We start from the raw sequence: 17,177 nt of genomic DNA, 5'->3' as shown, positions 1-17,177 counted from the left end.
TCCTATTAAATAATAGTTCCTCAATTATGAGAGAGCAAGTATGATTAAACCAGACCAGTTCTTCTAAATGTTGTGATGTTTCATGCCAGTGGTACTAAACCTCTAAGGCAATGTGTCCCAAATTATAAGTCGCGACCCACTGGTGTGTCATGAGCTGATTTTTGGTGGGTTGTAAAAATCCGAACAATAAATAAAGATGCTTTTAAATTCTGTGTTTATCTTGTCACATTTTCTGTGCCTCAAAGACAGAAGTCAAATGTCAGGCTATGCCTTCTGACCAATTCGCATATATTTTTTTTTTAATACAGGGATTGGTGTTTACAAACTCTTCTCACAAGTCAGACAAAGAAAATTAAAGTGAATTATGTGACAATCTTGCTGGGTACAGGGAGTATGAAAGAAAATGCTGCAGAACGTTATTTTTTTGTAAAACACAACAAATTGTAAATACCTGTAACTGAAATGTACACATACAGCAGTTAGGAAAGCAAAAATGAAGCACATTTTTGGGCAACTCTGAAATGTGTTGGAGACAAGATTTTAATAGGATCAGGGCAAATTTAGACACTTTAGTCGGCGATGAACAAATGATAAATATCCACTGAAACAAGATTTCCACACATTATCATTTACATGCAATATAGTTTTATCAGTATAACTGTATATCTGTGCAAATTTAGATTGGAAATGACAGTGTGGAACTATACAATTCTTTAGTTAGATTAAAAATCGCCCGCCTAAATACTGGGTTGTGTTTCTAAAAAGGCCTGCTCAAAGGAAACATTTCAGTCAACAGAACAGAAGTACCTCTCACCTTCCCAAAATACGACAAAAACATTTACTGGGGATACAAATATATTACGTTTTTTTACTATGGAATCGCACTTCTGGAGGGTGCCATAGCCCTGTACATTAATGAGAGATTGTGTCAAACCAATAAAGGCAACCGGTTGGCCAATAAAAGAATGATTAATTCACACCTGTTCATTTCTTCTTCAATGATTACCTTTTAATAATGTGTGGAACTAATACCTCCAAAAAACAATGTCAACTATTTAAATTTCATACGAACCTCTGAAAAAGTGAAGGCTCTGAAAAAGCTGCATTAGTAAAACAAGCATCTTCAATGCAATAGGTCTTGCATTTACGAGAGTTTGAGCTATTGTCATTGTAAATGACAATGCCTTTTATTTATGTTTTGGGTATTAAAACATAAATAAAAGGCATGCCAATAGCCTAAACTCTCGCAAATGCGAGACCTATTCCATTCCAAATGCCTGAAGGCATCTCTGAGTTGCCCCCTTCTGTCACGCTGAAGTGTTCCCTGTTTGATACGAGTTAAATAAACAAGCTGGTGGTGACAACTGCGTTCGAGAGCCCTCCTGCAGTAAGAGAAACACAGAGAAAAATAGTGCTTACAAACTAAAGACAACAACCGAAGTAAAAAGGCCAGTCCTCATTGGAGGATACACATGAAGACAAGGTGGTGCTAAGGAGGGACTAACAAGCCTAATAAACCAGAAGCCAGCCTTCAAGAAGGACAATGACACAAGCCAATGACAAATATGGGCAGAGGGGGGCAGGGCTTCAAGTACATACTTCAATACAGCATGGCTTACAGAGCAGCACATGCGCTGCCCAGGCTCGACCTAAAGGAAAAAAAAATCTTAGATGCTGCTCTTCCAGACTCTCCAAGATATTGTGTTTTCGCAGATTTCGATTTTTGCACGAAATAAGCTGAAAAGCGCTATGCTTGCAAGTTCTGATAAAATGTCAGCAGTAAAACTGGCTGTAAGTGCCACGTCAGACTGTCATGAGTGTTGTCTTCAGACTTTCCAGTAAGCCGGTACTTTGGAGACATATCGCCAGTCTGACTTGGTACTGGCTGAATTAATCGGGCATACACACAACAAGGCTTATCACCTTAAAGATCTGGTGGTGCTTGGGGGCGTGGATGAGTCAGCGACCAAGATGGCCGCTTGACTCTGTAGCTCCGGAGCCGCCACATATCCTTCGCCGCCTCCCTCCATCACCATGCTGTTGGCCTGACTCCTGATCCGTTCCCGGCTTCTTTGTGGACCTCGACTGCAAGCGGGACCGAGTCAGGTCCCCCATGATGCCTGCTATGCTGTAATCTGGCTGATAATGCTTCCGGACCCGACGCAGCTCTCGGAAGCCTCAGGGGCCTCGAATGAGCCCGAGGGTGGGATCCGGTGAGCGTGCACAGCACCGGAGATTGCTGCCGCTTTGGAGACCTCTGCATACCGGCGATTCTGCCCCACGTGACGTGGAGCCTGCTGTGCCCCCCTGCTCCTGAACTTGGTGCTTGAGGGCGTGTGATGTTTCCTGATTGCCTGGAAGGTAGGGGACATGGTGGGACCTAGTCGGCCTCTCTGTTCAGATCAACAAGCTCACCGGGCAGGTATAGATGAGTCTTGGATCTCATGCTGCGCTTAAGGGTGTCCCGCTCCACATGACAGACGCTATCATTAACTCACTGGACATGTTGCCACCCTAGAACGTCACTATTGTGCCTGCATAATTGCAGTGACGCCCACTGCTTGGCCATTGGTGGTTTGGGAGACTCCCGGTTGGCACCTGCAATACTGTGCGACCCTTTTTGCATACATCGCGTCCCTGGGCCTGAAACAAGATCGGTAATAGCGCCAGGCATACTTGCTGCAAATTGGCCCCCACGCATCGGTCCACTGCTTTTTAGGTCTCGGCTAAAAGACACGCGTAAGCGCGTCTCCGCCGAGATCTTATGTCAGCGAGTGGCAGTCCCAGGAGACAGTCCAGGTCACGCGCATCCTTCCAGGCGATTTGTAGCTGGAACGCGCGCTGTGGCCAGGCGCTGTCTCCTGGGAAGCGCAAGCACAACACACGCATGCGCATACACACACACACGCGCCCATGCACGCACGCACATACATACATACAGAGACACCACCCCTGACTCATACTCACGCGCGCGCACACACACAAGTGCACCGAGGCCCCCCCTCCCCCGCCGTCACGCACATACATACACACACACACACGACCATACACACACACAAGTGCACCAATCGCGCTCCAGACCCCCCTCCCCCGCCGTCACCGTCGCGCACATACATACACACACACACACGAGCATACACACACACAAGTGCAGCAATCGCGCTCCAGAACTTACCTTACCTCAGCACGCGGCGCCCAACCTCCTGCTGGCGCGGCCCCGGGGCTCTACACCGCTCACAGGAGCCCCGGGCCGCGAGACGCTACGACTCCGCCTGCCTCCTCTTCCGGTGTGAACGTGGCCCCGCCCCCGTCACAGGCGACCGTGCCTGACTTCCGGGGCGGCGAGCTTGGTAACGAATCTGGTGCTAACTCTTGGTTTAGAAAACGTAATTGTGTCGTCCATTGTACCCCTTGAGACATGTGCACGATACTGGGATAGTTATGCCTCTCCAGTCAAGAAGGCATGCATTAACAAATCTTTCAAGGGCTTTTGGAGACTCAGACAGACACCATGCCTCAGCTGTCGATCAATGAGAACACATGCTCCCACTGCAGGTAAGGAAGGACAACAGCCAGCTGAAGCACTGGAATGCAGAAGACCAGCCAGCAAGAAACACAACAAATATATGGTGTTAGGGTTCTCAAGTCCTCCTTTGCCCATTAGTTTCTATCTCACCCAAAGTTGCTTTGATCTTCTGTTTCTGCATTTCGAATAAACACAGAAAGGACTTCCCACTGCATGCAGAACACTGGCACCCAGCCTGGGCGATGGCTGTAAATAACTGCTCCCACATGCCTCTAATTTCAACAATAATAATTACACTAAACAGCTTTATCCTGCCCATCTGCTTGCACGACATGGCAGCTTGGCATGGCACCCTGGCATTGCCATCCACTGAACTTGGATCCGCAGCTTGTCAGGCACCTCCGCATGTGCAGGCGCTTCAAGACTTTGAAGGGGACCATTTTGCCCGCAGACCAGCAGTTGGCGAAGAGCTCGCATCATATTTTACTTCTATTACAGTGATGGAGCAGACAGATGGTGAGTGCAGAGTGGTGAGTGCAGAGTGGTGAGTGCAGAGTGGTGAGTGCAGAGTGGTGAGTGCAGAGTGGTGAGTGCAGAGTGCAGAGTGCAGAGTGCAGAGTGGTGAGTGCAGAGTGGTGAGTGCAGAGTGGTGAGTGCAGAGTGGTGAGTGCAGAGTGGTGAGTGCAGAGTGGTGAGTGCAGAGTGGTGAGTGCAGAGTGGTGAGTGGTGAGTGCAGAGTGGTGAGTGCAGAGTGGTGAGTGCAGAGTGGTGAGTGGTGAGTGCAGAGTGGTGAGTGGTGAGTGCAGAGTGGTGAGTGCAGAGTGGTGAGTGCAGAGTGGTGAGTGCAGAGTGGTGAGTGCAGAGTGGTGAGTGGTGAGTGCAGAGTGGTGAGTGGTGAGTGGTGAGTGCAGAGTGGTGAGTGGTGAGTGCAGAGTGGTGAGTGGTGAGTGCAGAGTGCAGAGTGGTGAGTGCAGAGTGGTGAGTGCAGAGTGGTGAGTGCAGAGTGGTGAGTGCAGAGTGGTGAGTGCAGAGTGGTGAGTGCAGAGTGGTGAGTGCAGAGTGGTGAGTGCAGAGTGGTGAGTGCAGAGTGGTGAGTGCAGAGTGGTGAGTGCAGAGTGGTGAGTGCAGAGTGGTGAGTGGTGAGTGCAGAGTGCAGAGTGGTGAGTGCAGAGTGCAGAGTGGTGAGTGCAGAGTGCAGAGTGGTGAGTGCAGAGTGCAGAGTGGTGAGTGCAGAGTGGTGAGTGCAGAGTGGTGAGTGCAGAGTGGTGAGTGCAGAGTGGTGAGTGCAGAGTGGTGAGTGCAGAGTGGTGAGTGCAGAGTGGTGAGTGCAGAGTGGTGAGTGCAGAGTGGTGAGTGCAGAGTGGTGAGTGCAGAGTGGTGAGTGCAGAGTGGTGAGTGGTGAGTGCAGAGTGGTGAGTGGTGAGTGCAGAGTGGTGAGTGCAGAGTGGTGAGTGCAGAGTGGTGAGTGCAGAGTGGTGAGTGGTGAGTGCAGAGTGGTGAGTGCAGAGTGGTGAGTGCAGAGTGGTGAGTGCAGAGTGGTGAGTGCAGAGTGGCGAGAGTGCAGAGTGGCGAGAGTGCAGAGTGGCGAGTGTGCAGAGTGGCGAGTGTGCAGAGTGGCGAGTGTGCAGAGTGGCGAGTGTGCAGAGTGGCGAGTGTGCAGAGTGGCGAGTGTGCAGAGTGGCGAGTGTGCAGAGTGGCGAGTGTGCAGAGTGGCGAGTGTGCAGAGTAGCGAGTGTGCAGAGTGGCGAGTGTGCAGAGTGGCGAGTGTGCAGAGTGAGTGTGCAGAGCAGTGAGTGCAGAGTGAGTGTGCAGAGTGAGTGTGCAGAGCAGTGAGTGCAGAGCAAGTGTGCAGAGCATTGTGTGCTGTTGAGTGCAGAGTGCTGTGTATTGGCAATGTTAATGACAATGGCCATTTATTTTTGATTTAAAAAAAAAAAAAAAGAAATGTCATGAGCAATGCCAATAGCTCTACCTTTAATGATGCCGAGACCATTGCATTGCAAATGCTTGTTATTACTGGTTAACCTCTGGGGACACTTTCTTTGCCTCTACTGCTTGAAATGAGTCGCACAGACCCCAAACAACATCAACTGAACTTTGAGGCTTGCAAGACCCCCAGGCGAGACAACACTGAGTACCCCAATGAAGCAGAATCACATCAGCTGGAAGGTACCGCACACATCATGGCCGAGATGTGGGCTGGTTTCCAGGCCATTGATGCCCGCCTAGACACACTTACCACTCGCCTTGATGACATCCATGGTCGGCTGGAGGCGGAAGGAATCCGGATTGGTGGTGCTGAACAGCGGATTACTGATCTTGAAGATGCGCAACCCACCGTCCAGAGATTAGAAAAAGCAGAGGGCCTGCTTAAACAGCTTGCAATGAAGACAGAGGATTTGGAAGCACGCTCGTGCAGAAATAACATCCGCCTTGCCAGTATTGCTGAAACTAGGAACACCGGCTCTATGGCTAAATTCGTTGAGTCTGTCCTTGCAGTGTTTGGGAGTGAGATATTTTCTGCTACATTTGCAGTGGAGAGAGCACACCGATCTTTGGGACCCCACGGTGCCGGGAACAACTCTGAGGATAATAATTGCAAAAAATTCTTAATTATCACGACCGTTATGTAACATTTCAGCTGTCCAGAGAACTCTGCTCACTCAGCTATCCGGGATCTAACATCTCTATTTTACCATATTTCACACCACTGGTGCAAGAAGCGTGCTGCAAGTACATGGACATCAAACACTCTCTCCAGAAGGCGAATGTCAAATACGCCATGCTATACCCGGCCCGGACCCGAATCCAGATGGGTGGTAAAGCGCACATTTTTGATACCCCTGACAAAGCGGCAAAGTTCTGGAAGAAAAAGCAAAACGGGGGCAAGCTGCAAAAGCATGATGGTATTCGGGAACCTGGTTCTTAAATAGCTGGCAGCTACCTTCTGAGTGAGAGCCGACCTGAACCATGCCTTCAGCAGTGGAAAGTGGCAATGGTAGTTCTTGTGTTAATCCCATGGTGACTTGAAGAAACGGTACGAGAGACAGATACCGAGGATTTACTACACTGCATTGCCATGAAATACATGACTTGCTGCTGCAGAGCAGACACAGATTAGGCGGATACAATCCTGTCATTGCATATTGTCAATTGGCAGCTCCCCCCTTAGGATGTTTTCCTGCCTCTCTTTCCTCTCCTTCTTTCCTCTTGTCTGTTATTATTCGATTGGGATTCAACAGGTGCCTTGTATTTGTGTATCCAATGTGGGTGGGGGGTGTAGCAGGAGTTGGGGTTTCCTATTTGTTGTTTATAGATTAGTTGTTTTCTGGTATGGAGCAAAACCTATTTATATTGCACACGGTGTGACTCTTGCAATTTAAAAACTGTGAAGATCAACTCAACAGTGGTTAGAAGACCTCCAAAGATGAGTCTTTGCTTGCGTCTTAAAGGCCTGTCCTGGAATGTGAAAGGGTTTTCAATTCCAAAAAAATGCAGACAAGTCCTGGAGTATATGGCTAGACAGTCTATCCAGGTCGCCTCCCTCCAAGAGACAAATTACGCACCACTCCCTGTTCATGGGTTTGCGTCTTTGCCAGCTATAGTTCATATTCTCGAGGGGTATGCATACTGATTCATTGCTCCCTTCCGTTTCAGGTCTCGGAGGTTGCGGCTGATGATGAGGGCAGATATATAATTGTGCGGGGGCTGTGGGGGGAAGTCAGTTCTTTTCATTAACATTTATGCTCCGAATGTTGACACCTCTGACTATTTTCCTAAAATTACTGCATATATTGACCGCCTAGGCTCCGACCATATACTCATGGGTGGGTACTGCAATCTCACAATAGACCCCGCTACCAATACTACTGGATCAGTTCGCATCACAAAGCCATACGCTACACAGGGACTTACCGCACTGTTGGAATCTGCCCTACTGATGGACCCTTGGCACACAAAGCATCCAGGGGTTCATAGCTATTCATTTTATTCAGCCCCACACAGCTCAAGGTCCCAGACAGATCATAGGTATCTAACACCACAATTACTTTTGGTGGTACGGACGATTGACTATATGCCCCGCACACTGTCTGACCATTCCCCCCGAAACGCTTTCGGTAGATTTCCCTATGATTCTGAAGCAACGTGCTCTATGAAGGTTCCCCGCATCGGCTCTGCTTGACTCAGCATTTCATAGCAAAGTGTACTTCTTGTTAAATGAAGGAACGGTGACTTCGCAGTGGGTGCTATGGGACGCCTTCATTTATTTAGGGGTTCTGTATCTCTAAACATGCTGGCGTGCTCCAATCTATACGGGGGGAACTGGAGGGAGTAGAGCAAAAACTCACGAACATGGATGCAGCTGCACAGACTACATCGTCCTCACTGTCCTTGCAAGATCGTGCAACGCTATTCACTGACTTCACTCACTTGGCTGCCGGTGAAGTTAAATATCTTAGCAAGTATACTATCGCCCGGGTGTATGGAGAAGGTGGGAGGTCCGGCAGGACACTTGCCGCCCTAATTACACTCTGCATTCATCACACACCTTGACACAGACACCGTGACTACAATGACGAAGGGAACAGACATTACTGTAGCTTTTCTCTCTTAATATACCCGCTTATACACGACGTGCAACCCCCCAGTGGGACAAGCTCTGGCAGACTATTTGGAAGAGAAAGCCATGGTCTGGCTTGAGAAGAGACAGCGTGAGTTCCTAGCCTCCCCAATAGATGCAGAGGAAATCCGATAGGCAATAAAAGATCTAGCTAGCAGCCGTGCCCCGTGCTCTGATGGCCTTTCTGGGGAGTTTTATATGGCTTACCAACACAAATTAGCTCTGCGACTGTTAGAAGTATATGATGAGGCTCTACAGAATGGGTCTCTTTCTCCAATGATGTGTGAAGCCATTGTCACGTTACTGCTCAAGCCGGGGAAATCACCTCGTCAATGCTCATCCTACAGGCCATTATCACTACTCAATTACGGTTCTAACATTCTAGCCAAAATATTAGCTACCCTTCTATCACTACTCGTTGCTACCACGTTATGCCCCTTTCAGGCTGGTTTTGGACCTGATAGTTCCACCACACTCAACTTACGTGCTATTTTCTTGGTGATTAACCAAATGAAGCCCACATTGCCAGTGGCAGTCATTGTACTCGATGCCGAGAAGGCTTTTGATTAGTTGGAGTGGCCCTTTTTATATGTTGCGATGCAGAAACTGGGCATCCCTATTGCTTTCTTAAATTTGGTCCGCTTGCTGTATTCAGGCCCAGTGGCTCACTTAAAGGTAAATGGTGAAATAACAACTCAGTTTCCCCTGTCACGTGGCACCAGGCAAGGGTGCCCTCTCTCACCTCTTTTATTTATTGCGGCTATGGCTCCCCTTGCGCGCCACATACAGGAACGGCATCTTCACCGCGCGCTTCAGTTACTTACGGACCCTCTTGTAGTTTTGTTCTATGCTGATGATGTTATGCTACTTGTACGACAACCAGCAGAGAACATGTCCCCACTCTTGCAAGAGGTTGTCTGATTTGGGGCGTACTCAAGATTAATTATTAATTGGGCCAAATCGGAAATGTTTCCACTGACCCCATCAACTACCCAAATAGAATCTGGGGTTCCCCTTACAGTGGTGTATTGACTCTCCCAATTACCTCAGCATTTATTTACATTGTAGTGCCCCCAAAGCTATCTGCCTGAATTATGGTCCTGCAGTTGACCATCTCACAACGCAGACTGAAAGGTGGATTACACTCCCCCCTCTACATCGCCGGCAGGATTGCTATATTGAAAATGGTGGTTCTGCCACAATTTATATAGCTCTTCTTGAACATCCCCATCACTTTAACCACAACATTTTTCGACACTCTCCAGTCGATACTTATTCACCTTGTCTGGGCAGGTAAGCAGCCTCATGTAAGCTGGGCCACCTTAATTATGCCTTACGAACGTGGAGGATTCGGAGTCCCCGATTTCTATCTCTATTACCTTGTTGCTCAGACCTACTTTACATATTATTGATACCACCCAGATGCCCGACTTCAGTATCTCAAGCCTGACCCTTCAGAAATATATCCCAATTCGCTCTCCATTATCTTGCCACAAGGCCTGTCGCGATGCCCCACTGAGATCCAGACACTGCCCATGACATGCTGGGCGTGGACCAAACTGTAGTGTTACTTACAGAAAGAGTCTTTATATTCGGCAAGTGTGCCTTTGGCAGATAACACATGGCTGTCCCCCACCACTGAAGCCCTTACCCAAAGTACATTGGCCAAACATGGACTCTGGAAGATTGGAGACCTGTTTAAAGACTTGTGTCCATGCACCATATCCGAAATCACTTCTCATAGAGAGGCTACACACATGGATAAATTCCTTCCTCACAGAGTCCGAGGATCTCTAATTAGGGCTATACCGACAGCATCGGAGGAGCCAGAGGACTTCCCCCCCCTCTCACACTTATCATAACTTTGACGGACAGTACCCACCTGGTTTCGCGCCTGTACCATCTATCACTGTCCCTTCGCACGGAAGCTGGAGCCAAAGCAAGGGTGGTCTGGGAACGGGACCTAGGAATATCGATAACGGACGATATATAGAACTATTGCTGAGCACAAACACGCTTCATTTCGAACAATCATCGCCACACATTATTACATTTAAATATCTACACAGAGTTTATGTAACCCTGAAAGTATTATCTAAGATGGACCCTAGAGTGTCACATGTATGTGCCAGATGCGCTGCACTTGAAGCTGACTTCCTGCACCTTGCATGGAACTGTGCGCCTCTGCAGACATACTTGGGGGAGGTCTTCCGGCACCTGTCTCTAATGGTGAGACAGGCGATATCACCTACACCATTGACAGCGCTACTGGGGTATGCTCAACCGCTCAAAAAAGGGATCAGATGGTTCACCACAATCGTAATGCTTCTTGTAAAACAACAAATTTCTCTACATTGGGGAAGAGCTCAAATGCCAATGGTGAGACCTTAGCTCCATGACATGATTTATTTTGACACCACGAGCAAAGTATATGCTACATTATTACCAGCTGCATGCAACACCATACTGGGGACTTGGCATGGGAGGGAGACCAGTGTCTTTATCACAAACTTAGCCAGAAATAAGATGTACCTGGTCTCATTACAGGTATTGCTTTTGTACATACCGCTGATGCATCACACCGTGATTATAATTGTCAATTATTTTTTCTTTTTCTCCTCTTTCGGGGAATTGCTCTTTTGTATTTTGTTTTATGGTTAAAATTTAGATGTATTATTTTCTGTCATAACTACGCATAGTTGCTTTGAACCACTGTACGTTTTCATGCACCTTCTGTACGAATGTTCTTATGACTCTCAATAAAAAACATTTTATAAAAATAAAAAAAAGCTCTGGTGGTGCATCAGAATCGTGGCTTCCCCCTCACTCCCTACGATCATAAGCTGTATGAGGGTGGCACAGAGAGACAGCCAGAATTTTTTTTTCTTTTTTTTTAAATGTGTACAGCTAACCTCAATGGCTTGCCAGCAGGGATGGATTGGCTTATAGGGCAATCAGGCAGTGCCTAAATGTACTGGTCTGAAATGTCAGTGTGTGGGAAAAAATTTTGGCTGGGAGTGGGACTGTTTTGTGGTCAGCTGGGACAGTTTTTACAGCTGACTTCCCTGATATTAAAACAAACATTGCCTGCAGCAAGCTCAAATCCATGCAATTTTCCATACTTAGCAAAACACATATACAGCATGTCATTACACTTTACTTTCACTCATACGAGACACTTTTATTTTGACGCCCGGGCCTATTTTTTGTCCCAGTTCTACCCTGCTTGTTAGGGTACGATGTGTACAGTAAACACTTGTACACATACGGCTTCTGTTTCTTTATGGGTCGGAAAAATGTAAGTCTATTTTCTATTCAAGGTGCGCACATAACGTGCAAAGAGAATGAAAACAGGAAATAAGATTCACTGGATCAGAGTTTTTTATTTAGATGTTAAATGTGTTAAAGCTCCAGCCAACTGGAGTGGTGTGGAGCAAGGACGTGAGGAATTCATTCTTTTGCCTTGATCACCCCCATTTTTAGCTTGAGCCTGGGCAGCGCATGCTCTGCTCTGTGAGTCATGCTTCATTCAGGTAGGGACTTGAAGCTCCGCCCACTCTCCGCCCATTTGTTTCATTGGCTGTATCATTGTCCACTGTAAACTGTGGCTGTGCACTAACCAATAGGCTTAATAGTCCATCCTTTGTACCGCCTTATCTTATTTTGTAACTTCCCATGGGGACAGCCCTTGCTACGTGTGGTCCTAGGTAAGCTTTAAAACAGCCCCGAGCACTATAATCCAAATAGCTTTGTCTTGCCTGACTCTGCAGGCGGGACCGCTCTCCCCTAACGCTTTTCCAAAAAAGTTATAGCATGAATGCATTTGCAATGCAATAAGTATTGCATTTGTGACAGTTTAAGCCATTGGCATTGTAATGACAATGCCTTTTATATATCTGTTTTAAAAACAACACATAAATAAAAGGCATTGGGCCACATGTATCAAAATTGGAATTGAAATTACCCAATTGCGATTTTCTGAAAATCGCAATTAGGTAATCGGAATTTTCAATGTATGAAACTCAATGAGTTTCATATACTGATTCGTAGTGGGTCACGAACCGACCTACTTCATTAATTTTAATGAGGCAGATTGCAATTTGAGACCCCTAGGAATCGCAAAAATCACTGGGATGGTGGCCTGCTGGTGTCAGCAGACCACCATGTCTGTGATTGCTTTTAAATAAAGCAATCTTTCTTTTTGTAAAGGAGCTGGTTTCCTTAAAGGAAAACGGGCTGCTTTACAAAATGCTTTTACAAACATTCACAAAGGGAAAGGGGCCTCTTTGGGAACCCTTCCCATTCGCGAATGGGTTACCACCTACTTGAAGTAGGTGGTAACATGCAAATGTTTTTCCACCACATTCACGGTCACTAAACATTCATACATACCATTAGGATTCGCTATTTGAAAGGGATGCCCTAAACAAGTCCCTTCAAAACAGCGAATCTTAAACCCGTTGTGCAATTAGGTAACAGGTTACTGAATCGCAAAATAGGGTTTGATACATGTATCAAGAAATATAGTTTGCGCACACAAAGATGATTGATGCATGTGGCCCATTGTCATCTATAATGCAAATAGCTCAAACTCTCGTAAATGCGAGACCTATTGCACTGCAAATGCTTGTTTGACTGATACTAGTGGTTACTGCCTCTGATTGAATGTGCTCTGGGCTCTGCTAACAAGGCCAGTGATCTGTTTAAAGGGTATATGATAATTAGGTGTAATTACAATTGGTACTGACAACCTACCTGTAAGTACCTATTATATGATAGGGCATGCAGGTTTAGAGGCCCAGTGAATTCAATGCACTTAAGCGTGCACTTCTGTGGTGCCTGCTGTCATTTCAAAAGTCAGCCCTGCTTCACAGGCTGCTTTTAAAATAAAACTACATCCAAAGTCGACTTTGGAATTAAAGGTACTTTCAAGTCTTAAACTGCCAAATTTGTACATACCAGTATTCCCTAAGGACTGCCCTAGGTGCCCCCTACGGCCCATGTTAAAATAAGCAGGGACATTATAAACAATGTTTTGTATGCCCTGGTGAGGGTAAACCCGCCAATTTCGTTTTCCCCATTGTAGTACATTAGCTTCATAAGCTAACATAGGAAGATTTCATTTAACATTAATAAAGGCTATCTTTTGACAGGAGTAAGCTAAAATAATCTTCAAAGTATGAAAATAATAGTTGCAATATGTTCAGCAACTTGCCATGGGTGGACTTATTATAAATATTATAGAAAATAAGTTATTGAACTGCTTTCCTAAAGTTACCCAATTCAGCTCTGTAGTAGCCTCTTCTGATGTGGCCAGCCTCGGACAGGCTGAGCCAAGCTGTTTTAATTAGGTTTTGAAGTGGCCTGAACTGAGATAAAGGAGACATCTGGTGGAAGGAGATCTGCTGCCTGCAGATGCCAGGAGGGGGGCTGGGTAGCCAAACTGGTCTTCAAAGGGAGAAATACAGTGAGGACAGGAACCAGGCACACTCTCACTTCCTGCACCTCCAGTCGGATGGGAGGGCCTGTAATTGAATTAGGGGAGGGTCTGGAAGGGGAGTGTTGGGGAAAGTTAGTCACACCTGTGGGTTGGCGTAGCCAGATGTACACCTCCAGGAGAGATTTTCTCCATTTTGGATTTTTGTGAACAGTACTTTCAAGACAATGCCACACTTCAGGGGAAGTGGTCATCGGCAACCTGCATCCTATTTGTCATGGGTACTCCCTTCTTACCAGCCCAGAAACCTGGATAAATATGGGAGACCAGCCCAGCAACTTAGACTGCCTGGAAACAAGAAGAAGAAAAGAACTGCCTTGCTGAACCCCTTATCTGCACCAAGATTGACTGCACTCATAAGGACTGCACCTGTTGCACACTCTGGCCTTCACAAAAGAGGATGTTGCCTTGCTTTAAAGTTTGAGAAGTGGTCTTCTTGAATTCAACAGGTATAAAAAAAAGATCTTCAAGAAGTCACCAGCATCAACTCCACCAAGAAGAGCGCAGCTGACCAACATCCAGTGGACATTTAAGGATTTGAGCAGGTGCACTGTGGAAATGGTAGTCCCAACTCTCCAATTAGCAACTTAGAGTGTCTGGAACCTTGGCTGGTGTTCTGGACAGGTCAACACCTCAAAAGGACGTCTGGAAGAAGATCCAAAAGTTTGGAACCATTTGGAGAATTTTTGGTAAATAGCTCAATAAGATGGCTGACCCAATGTTGAGAGTGAAGTTGTCGATGTCGAACCACGACTCTGCCTGAAATACAGGTTTGCCCGGCTGAAAGCTCCGAAGCTCTTCCCTGTCAACAACGAGAACCAAGACCTCCAGGAATCACCGAGGCATCGCATGGAAGCAAATCACTGTCGTTGGTACAGCCACCTGGCCTGACGAAGAGCCTTGCTCGATGTTGAAAGAAAAATTTCAAAAAAGTCACTAGTCAGAAGGTAAAAACTTGAACAGTCCCTCCCATTCATCGTATCTGACCCGAGCTCCATCGCGGTCGGCCTGAAACTTTGACTTTGTCCCAGTCAAGCGTAACCAGATGTTCCAGGTGGCGCTTTTGGCTTTGTGGAAAGCTGACCCCAGCGCACTTGTCACTGAAATCTAAAGGTGTACAGGTAGTCGGAGGCAAAGTAGAGCAGTTTAATCACGCTGGAGGGAGCACAAACCAAAACAGGAAAACATGTCAGTGAAAGGAATGAACAACTGAAACATTTCTTCTTTCATATTTATACTATATTACAAACAATATTTCTTTCCAGTTATACATACAAAGAAAATAGCTAACCACACTACATTTTCAAGGAAAGAAATGTGAGCGAGACTTGCAGAGCTTGACTAAGGGCAAATTGGATGGAAAAAAAGTGTGTTTTTCCATCTTAGAGAAGCACAAATGATTAACAGGGTGTAATTATTCTAACAACCATTCAGTACTTTCCAAGGGCATGGAGAACACGAAAATGCACATTTCAGCATGTACATATAAAAACTTCTCAGACAACGTTATACAAAGTCAGGTAGGTACAAAAATGGCTTAACTGATGTTCATATCATACAACCTCTTCCTCAGCTTTTAGGCAATAGAGAGCACATTTTGACATTTAATCTTTAAAAATTCATATCTCTAGTTCCGTACATTGAATTGTGTGTTGTTTTGATGCCATTTAACTCATAAAAATAGTAACTATATTTATAAATTGGTGTTGGATTTTTTGTGTGTGTTGTGTCCTACTTATATTCTGTTATTGATGTTTTTAAATGCTTTTCACACCTGTCTTATAAGTTAAGCCCGACTGCTCATGAGACAAGCCACCAAGGGAGAGCGAGAATTAATTTATTGAGACTTTACTGGACCTTATTTGTGATTATGGTGGTGTTACTAACTCTAGGTACCTACCTGCACCAACTGACAAATCACCTTCCAACAAAGGGCATGCACAAATATTTTAAAGTTAACATGGTCAATGGCACTGTAACAGCAGTGCGAGTAAAACAAGTTGGAAACTAAGTAGCATAACTGCTCATGGAGAGATGAGCAGACTAAACTGGCCGGGTGGCTCTTCTACCATCATAATGTATGTGTTGTGTGAATCTTTTGTATACCTGCATTCCACCTTTAAAAGCCAGTTGTATTCATATTTCTTTCAAATGAGTTCAACAGTTTTCCTAATGTGTAGATGTCAGAGAGTCAAAATCAGCCTAAATAAATTATTGTTGCTCACAATATACATAGGCAATGTTTAAGATGCTCCTACCTTTCTACTGCAGATTCAAAGAAAAAAATTAAATTGTAACAAAACATGTATCAAAATATGATGTGCTTAAGTGTGCTGTAGGGATCAGGCTCTTACTGTGTAAGCTGCATACAGTACACTCTGTAATATGTTCAAAATTCCAGATACATTTTGTTGGTCCAATTTTTTGTAACTTGGAATCCCAATTATCAAATTACATTCTCAGCACTACAATAACCATTATTCAAAGAAACAAGTTTAGACTAGATGGGACACTGTTGCATAGAAAAGGGACAATTGAGAACGTACAAGGTGTTGACCCTCATAATAAAACACAGGTGCTAGGCTTCACTGTAGGCCCTATGGGAAAGGGATGCCTGAGAATAGGGATCTCTTCCTTGATCAGGCAAAGTCACTACTCTAAAAACAGGCGTTGGAAGCATAATGCGGATAATGTGGTGTAAGTTTCCTGTGCATAGCTGTTGGATTTAAGTCAGGATGCAATAGCAGGGGCGAAAGCCCCTTTTTTCTAAGCAACCCAGAACTTATGCACAAAATACCTTACTAAATACAGAACTGCCCTTCCCCATAGTCTGAGACAGAGACTAGTGGGGAAACATATGGTGTGCAGCCCCTCAGATAATGTGACACCTACTTGAGAATCACAGCCTAAGCCAAACTATAACTGCAGGGAACTGGAATCTCTTCCCACCATATTCAGTGCTAAAAACCGTATTAGATGTTGAAAGGGGGAGAGAGAGCGAGTTAAGGAAAACAATACTATTATCTAATGGCAGGCAGGAAGTATGCATTATCTTTGCTGTTCTGTGAACTATTTACATCAGGTAATGGGAAATGATAAACAAGAGAACCGGGTCCTACATTATAAAGATGGATTGAGGGACTTATGGTCAGTATGCTTCATCTGCAGTGTAGTTACTCTAGTACCCCTGCAGGGCATACGCTTTTAGATAACATACACTGTGGGTCTGGTGGTAGTCTGACTCTGTGCACCGCCACCTCGTATGTTAGCCGTTTTTGCATTAGCTGGCTCACAGTGCCACTAGAATCTCCTTTTATCAGAGATATTAGTTTTGGCAACCTCAGAACACAACAAACCCTGATTCCCCAGACTCGTAGAAACAATATACTACTTTTCACCCATTCACTCGTGCTTGCTAATTTGGTCTCAGAGAGATACACGGAAGAAACAATTGAGCGCGTTTACAATAAGAATTTATTGCATCATTGTTCTTCTAGTGTAAAACATATGTGCTGCTACAACTGTTACACAGT

At 45.6% G+C, this 17,177-nt stretch overlaps 1 protein-coding gene across 3 annotated transcripts in view; it reads right to left on the bottom strand.

Moving 5' to 3' along the window:
- The window catches only part of C4_1H5orf22 (chromosome 4_1 C5orf22 homolog), a 520,226-nt gene that overhangs the window by 138,030 nt on the left and 365,019 nt on the right, over positions 1–17,177 (bottom strand). The gene's annotated exons all lie outside the window — the stretch shown is intronic.

This window comes from Lissotriton vulgaris, chromosome 4_1 (assembly GCF_964263255.1).
Source record: "Lissotriton vulgaris chromosome 4_1, aLisVul1.2, whole genome shotgun sequence".
Classification (NCBI taxonomy): Eukaryota; Metazoa; Chordata; class Amphibia; order Caudata; family Salamandridae; genus Lissotriton; species Lissotriton vulgaris.
The sequence above is the reverse complement of the archived record's forward strand: the minus strand, read 5'-3'. Positions and strand labels throughout refer to the sequence as shown.